Source organism: Schistocerca cancellata, chromosome 7 (assembly GCF_023864275.1).
Source record: "Schistocerca cancellata isolate TAMUIC-IGC-003103 chromosome 7, iqSchCanc2.1, whole genome shotgun sequence".
NCBI classification, from domain to species: domain Eukaryota; kingdom Metazoa; phylum Arthropoda; class Insecta; order Orthoptera; family Acrididae; genus Schistocerca; species Schistocerca cancellata.
Genome location: NC_064632.1, coordinates 512,044,809 through 512,053,202, shown reverse-complemented (window position 1 = coordinate 512,053,202; position 8,394 = coordinate 512,044,809). Strand labels below are relative to the sequence as shown.

At 43.0% G+C, this 8,394-nt stretch overlaps 1 non-coding gene across 1 annotated transcript; it reads left to right on the top strand.

Moving 5' to 3' along the window:
• The first annotated feature begins 620 nt into the window (after positions 1-620).
• Trnap-ugg (transfer RNA proline (anticodon UGG)) lies at positions 621-695 on the top strand. The gene has a single exon. It is a non-coding gene; the product is annotated as a tRNA-Pro (tRNA).
• Positions 696-8,394: the final 7,699 nt, after the last annotated feature.

Genomic DNA, 8,394 nt, shown 5'->3' with positions numbered 1-8,394 from the left:
GTGTTCTCAGAAATGGTCGAGTATCTACGGACAAAATCGCCCATTTTGACCCCTCATTGAGCGAAGGATGTTTATGGGATATCGGGTGATGGCACTTGCCACGTTCTCCGCGTAAGGGGGATGTTTACCTGGGCTTCCAAGAGATCTGTGGTAATAATCAAAGGTACCACGATAGCTCTGGACTGCGTGAAAATTATTGCAGATCCTCTGGACACGTTCGTGCTTGATTTATTCCCCGACGGCGGTGGGATCTTCCAGCAGCATGCCTGTTAGTGTCACAAGGTAAGAGTATGAAACTTCCTGGCAGATTAAAACTGTGTGCCGGACCGAGACACGAAATCGGGACCTCTGCCTTCCACGGGCAAGTGCTCTACCAACTGAGTAACCCAAGCACGACTCACGCCCCGTCCTCACAGCTTTACTTCTACCAGTAAATCGTCTCCTACCTTCCAAACTTTACAGAAGATCTCCTGCGAACCTTGCAGAACTAGCACTCCTGAAAGAAATAATACTGCGTAGACATGGCTTAGCCACAGCCTAGAGCATGTTTCCATAGTTAGATTTTCACTCGGCAGCGTAGTGTGCGCTGATATGAAACTGTGACGACGGGGCGTGAGTCGTGCTTGGGTAGCTCAGTTGGTAGAGCACTTGCCCGTGGAAGGCAAAGGTCCCGAGTTCGAGTCTCGGTCCGGCACACAGTTTTAATCTGCCACGAAGTTTCATATCAGCGCACACTCCGCTGCAGAGTGAAAATCTCATTCTGGAAGGAAAGAGTAGTGTTACAGTGGTTTTACGACCATTGTAGGAAACTCACGTTGATTGGACAACAAATTCGCCCGATATGAATCCGACGGAACACACATGGGACACTGTCGGGCACCAGATCCATGCCCACAAAACATCGGCACTTAGTTTCTCTGGTGCCACATCTCTCCGGACACGTACCAAGCACATGCCGACCTGATGCCATTCACAGCACGTTATTAAGCAGGAGTGGAAACGTTCCCGCTTATTAATGTGTGGTTTCTATGAAAGCGATGTTTAACATGAAAGGCACTGTAGATAAATATTTCAAACAAGTTCATGCTATTCACTGACGCAGCTGTTCGTTTTCGCTTCAAAAGAACAGTAAAATTACAACCGTATCATGAGAAGCCAGCTTCAAATGTGTAGACTTCCTTTCTTCACCGTTACCGCATTTAACATGAATTACATTTGCGACATATTGCTGTTCTAAGATGATCAAATTATCTATAGATAGTGACCATAGTCCTCTAAGTTATTACTTGATGGATTGAACCACACAGTCTAAATTTATACAATTTTCAATATTATATAGTGTCTTTAACGTCAATTCAGTTTTTTCTCGGTGAAACTGAGCTGGTGCCTTGAATGTAGTGTTTCCTCGGTGATCTGACAACACTCTAAACAATTTCTAACATCGCAATGTCTACATTACATCACTTAGTCGAGCCATTCCGTCGCAAAACAGTGGAAGAGGATGTGTTATTTCTCCCTAGGTTGGCCGGCCTGTGTGGCCGTGCGGTTCTGGGCGCTACAGTCTGGAACGGAGCGACCGCTACGGTCGCAGGTTCCAATCCTGCCTCGGGCATGGATGTGTGTGATGTCCTTAGGTTAGTTAGGTTTAATTAGTTCTGAGTTCTAGGCGACTGATGACCTCAGAAGTTGAGTCGCATAGTGCTCGGAGCCATTTGAACCATTTTTGTCTCCCTAGGTTGTCAATGTTGTTGTCTCGCTCCTTGTGTCTCTCAGAAGTGTGGAAAATAGAAATTACTTCACTGAAACTTTTCTTATACGCGGGGCGTTCAGTCAGCATGGAACACATTTTTTCAGCCGTTTTCTATTCAAAATAAATGCGGAATTTGTTGTGGGACATGGTGGAATATTCCCACTTCAGTCCCTATAGCTTCTTGACGTTCTGACGGGTGGCGGTGCTAGAAGAAGCCTTCAAAGTGGCGTCTGTAACGGAGGTGAGTTCTAAGCAGAGAGCTGTCACTGAGTTCCTTTTGTCGGAAGACGAGAGCATTGCATATGTTCATGGGCGTTTGCTGAGTACCTACGGAGGCCTGGCAGTGAACAAAAGGACCATAAGTCGTTGGCAGAGGCGTCTATCATCATCGGAACAAGGTCGCGCCGCGAACCTCTCTGATCTCACTCATGACGGTCAGCCGCACACAGCTGTAACGCTCGCAATGTTGGGTTATGTGGACGCACTCTCGAGTTGATTGACGGATGACAGTTAAATAGCTCGCTGCACAGCTGGACGACTCACACAAGTCTGGGTTCCCGAGAGAAGCTGAAAGTTTACCGTCTTACCTCCTTGCCTAGGGACGCCAGATGAAAGTTGATGTCGTCAAGCCCTGAATGAAAAATTGTGCAACGGATAACTGGGGAGGGGAGCTTGAGAGCACTACCTACACAGCGTGCCCTTTCTGTACGATACTAGGCAAGGGGCTGGAGGGCTCACACGCTGATGTGTGGGTCCCTGCATTCTGTATCTTCTACAGCTTTTATTTTTAAATAAATTCCTTTAACTTGACTTCTTTGTGATTTTTCAGGTATGTTAAAGATTGATGACAGTTGATTACCTATTTATTTGAAACATTATCACTCGACTTTACAGCGATCCCAGCAATTGTTTCGGTTTACAGATATTACAATTTTACAACTTGTAGCTCGGGTATACTATATACTAATCTGCACGCACATTTCTACGGGTAAGACGGAATTGCGTTGGCCAAATGTATACCACCAAAGTCTCCCAACATTTTACATAGGACATTCACTATGTGAGGAGGATAACGGGCAAACTGGCGACCGGATACTTTAACACAGGGGGTCAAATTTCCAGAATTAAACGAGCACATTCATTACCTTACACAATCCGAAGCTGAAAATAAATGAATTAGTACAAATATTCAAATACCTCTCTTCCATGCGTGAACATTGAGACAGACGCACTGGGGGCACGTCTGCTCACTTACCCGTCTTCTGTAACACTCCTAGAATATGGCGGGCACCCGGAGGTCTTCCTGGGCCCCGGTTGAAGGGGTGGTCGAACCACTTGGCCGTGACCAACCTCTCCACCCCAAATCTTGTGACACTGGAAAGTCTTTGACTTTTACCTGCCTGTTCTGTCTCTCTGATCCCCTAGCCAGGAGTAAGGTTGGCACTACTATAATACAGAACTACTTCCCAACAAAGATTTGGCCACGCTTTACGGAAAGGTGTGAGGAGGATTAGGAATGTTCATGTGCAGATTCACATCCACGTACAAGAAAGGCATAATACACGACACATATAAATACGTATTATGAACCCTGACACATTTCTTTCCACCTGTCCACATGGGTTCTGCTGCACCCGCGGCCGGTCGCGTCGTGTAATAAAATTGGCTGCGGAGCCGCCTCTGTTTCTATTTCCCGGTGCGAGCGAGCAGCGAAACCTGCTGCTTATAGAGCAGAAACTACTGTACCGTTTCAAAGCTTACAAAACTTCAAAGGACTATTCTTCTTCCTGCAGCCTAAGCCCGGATCTCGCATCTTCCGATTCGCATCTGTTTAACCCAGTGAACGATGCAGTGTGCGGGAGTCAGTACATGGATGATCATGAGGTTATTTAAGTAGCAAGACGTCGACCAGTAGAGTGGTACCATGCGGGCACACAGGTCCTTCCAGAGAGGTGGCGTAGTGCCGTCGTGATGGACGGAGGTTATGTTCAAAAGCAGTGTTTAGTAGCCAAAAGAATGGGGGATAATATGATGTACTGGAATCTTCAATAAAACTAACCTGCTTTCAGAAAAATAACGAATTACTTTACTTACTGAAGGCCACTCGCACGCATATGCAAGTGATATTTCGGAAGTTACATCTTTTGCACGATCTGAATTAGAAATTAGAAAACATTATTAAATTTTACGTATTTATGCAAAGAAATGTACACGCATGTAAATTAGAAGTGAGTAACTTTTCTAGATTTACGACTGCACTGTAAATCAGTTTTAGGCATCAACACGAAGAGAAGACTCCTACCATGGACTCATTATATGTCCTTTATAGAAATGTTCAAATTCCAGTATATCTTGTTGGAAACATTCTTCTTTCTTTCTCGGGCATGCCTCCTTATCCAAATGAAACAATATTAAATTTGTAGGACATTCTGCATCCTTTTAAGCTCAAATTACGCGCTATAGTCTTGACCAACAACACATATTTTTTGCACAAATACTTGAATACTGCTATAAAGCAGTTCCCAGCAACTTTCTGTTTCTGAGTGAGCATATTTATAAACTGCTTACATTCCATGGTCGTCTTCCTTTGTAGTCTAACATAAACTCTGATGTGTTGGCAGAAGAGCCAACACCGTGTTGCTAGAGGAGGCCGAAATGCACGCGTTTAAGCTCACGCAAACTGGCGTGAGGTCTGGAACCGGACAATGTAATTAATATAGCCAATAAGGTACGTTGCTGATGGAATACTTAACTTTAATCCATAATTGGGGTACATCGCTCTTGACGGTACATGTTTTACAATCTCAATATAAACTGGTAATGGCGCCTTGCTAGGTCGTAGCAAATGACGTAGCTGAAGGCTATGCTAACTATCGTCTCGGCAAATGAGAGCGTATTTGTCAGTGTAGCTTCGCTAGCAAAGTCGGCTGTACAACTGGGGCGAGTGCTAGGACGTCTCTCTAGACCTGCCGTGTGGCGGCGCTCGGTCTGCAATCACTGACAGTGGCGACATGCGGGTCCGACGTATACTAGCGGACCGCGGCCGATTTAAAGGCTACCACCTAGCAAGTGTGGTGTCTGGCGGTGACACCACAAACTCCACCTTCGAACTTTGCTTCAGAGAGCTTGAAAAATACATCTAGCAGGTATCTGAAGTTTGGCCAACCCAAGTTCAGACCTGTAACAGACTGCTTCATTAGGCCCCACTCTATGTTGGGTCCACCAGTGGTTCCCACTCGACGTTATTCTTTCCCACACAGTATGCATTTCTCCTTGGTCAGTATCATCTCTTATAGTGAACATCAGTGCCTTTGCTATCCCAAAGAAAAAGATAGCAGGGAAACTTATTAAAATCACTTTGAGGACGCATTGGACATCCCACCACTTTAAACTCTATTACCTTCCGTACATACTCATCATATTAGGTGGATTGTAGCAACAACCAACACTTATGTAATCCTCTTTTAGATAAACGGAATTAGAGAAAAAGATAGATGTTTGTTTCTCTTAGGAAGTTATGTAGCTGTGACACTTTTGAAAATAGTTCAAATGGCTCTGAGCACTATTGGACTCAACATCTGAGGTCATCAGTCCCCTAGACTTAGAGCTACCTAAACCTAACCAACCTAAGGACAGCAGACACATCCATGCCCGAGGCAGGATTCGAACCTGTGACCGTAGGAGCAACGCGGTTCCGGACTGAAGCGCCTATAACCGCTCGAGCACAGCGGCCGGCGACACTTTGAGTTAGACTACTTATTTATAGGGGCCACTCGACTGAAATGTATTCCAATACCGTAACACATCAGTCACATTTTGACAGAAACATAGGTTATTTTGTCGAGAGAAACAACCGTGAAAAGACGTTACGGATGCATTCTCCGACACTTGCGCATCCAACAAGCTCCATCGCTTCAGTGTTGACGTTAGAATCTCTGCATTTAACTTAATGAGACCAACGTCACTAATCAACTGATTAAGATATTTCTGATTAGGACAGTATGGTTTTCTCTCCTCATCTGAAAAATCTGAATTTTCCACATGCCACTTACTGTGTGATCTCTCTTCTGAGCGTGGCTGCTGTACCTGTAGAGATGGGTATGTGGGCATGTACGCTCTGAACAATGAGGCGCTGGAGCAATAGCTGAAGAGATATCCCGATAACTGACAACACGAGCGTTCTTCCCTCTCTGACTGGAAGGGTCCACCTTGCAGAAATAACCGCTCTTTGAGTCATCATATGACTCTCTCCGAATACTTGAAACAGAAGACGTTACGGGTCTCTTTCCTCCTCTGTACCACACTGACAATGGATAGGAGAAAAAACTTTCATAAAATCGATATTACTTATTTCATTTCTAAAGAAAAGGAAATATAAAAACTGAACCAACATTTCATAAAACGGTTTCTCAGCGTAAAATAAAATATTATCATCTCATTCTTCTAGGGTTCTGTTGCGTTGCTCAAGAGAGAGATGAAGCATCTAGACTCTATCCTGATCACGCAAAGGCATGCCAAAGTATGCTTTGCTAGCACCAAACAGCTTATAAGATGCTTGAATGCAGAACTATTTTGCTCTTGTCTTCATTAAATGATCACATACATACAAAATTTATGCGCTGTATACTTGCAGCCTCTTAATACCATCGTTTATGATTGTAATTAATATTGCTTAAAAACTGGATATTGACTATAGTGTAAGATCATATTACATCACTAAAGTATAAGAAACACACAGAAAAGTAGAAAAACGTAGGTAATCACTAAATACGAATGTCGCGGTGAGAAAAATAAAGTTTATGACGAGTAGCCTGAATTTTTCGCACTCTTTAGAGGTAGCCTCGTTCAAAATAACAGTTAAAACACAAGGTCAAACAAAAAGTTGAAGTTCGCTATACGATGAAATAGTTTTGATTTTTATACATTTCAGTCTCATATCTTCGGTCGATAAAAGACTGAATTAGTTTTCATTATTTATCATGGTTACTGTGCTGCATCAGATTAAGTAAACCATCGCATAAAGTTTTTGAAGAATTTGCGTAATCTTGGGCATTTGTTGATTTTAGCCCATACATTGCTGCATAGGAAATGCAGATAGGTATGGAAATTTTGTTTGCTATTGAGAACAGATAGATCTTCCCTGAGTTATAGGTTTTTATACCTTCGACATGGTAGTCTGCAATGTGCTCATTTCCAAACTTGCGCATCGGGAACTGTGGGGTCATAAAAGTAATCGTATTTCATAAACGGTTCAAAATACCGACATTTTTCTGCAAATGATAACACACAAAGACGATTGTATGTTACAGAGTGAACACCCGAAACATTTTTATGCACTAAGATATGGATGTAACTCGTCCACAGTAATGAAAATTTCGAAGGGGTGGACCGCATAAATACATCAGTAATGCTTCAGCTCTCTTCAGATTTATTTATAGTGTGAGGGATTTCCGAGCAGTGGTCCACATTTTGAGTCTCATAGCCCATTGTAACAGTTTTCTTAAAACTGAATCACAAGAATTTCATAGCAACCAGTAGGTCTGCAAGAACAATATTGGGCACATCGTGTGCGACTGTATGATGGATAGGAAAATCATTAACTTCGGAATGAAATGAGGTATCTTTGGGCTCTCAATCTTAAATAAAATATCCATATCTTATCTAAACTTCATACACATCAATGAGTGATTGAAATACAACCATATGCACTTCCTACACGATTCATTGTTGAACATTTTCTGCAATGGTTTGTTTAATTTGATGCAGGACAGAAACTGTCACAAATAACGAAAAGAAATTCATTACGACCGGAATGCCATCTCTCAGCACTAGTTGCAGCTCAAAGAGAAATACAGACCTGTTGCTGAGAGCAGTGTAGCACCCTGTGTGCAAGCACTAATGACGTAACAAAACGTGCAGTCAAAAACAGTGCATCCCTTCTCTGAGTTGACTGTAGTGTAGCTGACTCGCATTCCAGAAGTCAACATTGTTTCCTCATTGTCACGAAGAGAGCATTATGAAACATGTTTTTCTGTAATTTTACTTGCGTTTTGGCATACAGCCACAAAAAATCTATCGATTTCTGGCTTGCATTCAAAGGGAAATGTCTTAAATTTATTGTACTATTTACAGTGTGCTGTAGCCTATTAGCACGCTGTTACTGGTAGCCACTGTTTGAACCCCAAAAATAAAAACATTAACAAGTTAAACAATAGTACTTGTAACCTGCAGAAATAGCTATAAGCTTTCGAATAGTTGAACATTGCCGCACAGGGTAGCCACGCGATATGAGGTGTCTTATCGCGGTCCGCGCGGCTCCCCATGTCCTATGTTCGAGTCCTCCTTCGGGCATGGGTGTGTGTGTTGCCCATAGCCTAAGTTAGTTTAACTTAGATTAAGTAATGTGTGAGCTTAGGGATCGATGACCTAAGCGGTTTGGTCCCATAATATCTTATCACAAATTTACAATTTTTAGTTATCTGGGAGTCCTGATAAACCTGGTACAATACAGCTAACTTTGCACTTGTGAGGACAGTGCAACAACGAAATAAAATCAAACAAAGCAGAGCGTCAGACAGGATCACTCTGCAAAAATCTTAAATCCTGAGCACACTCACTGAGCAAGGTCAGACAAGCTGCATCAC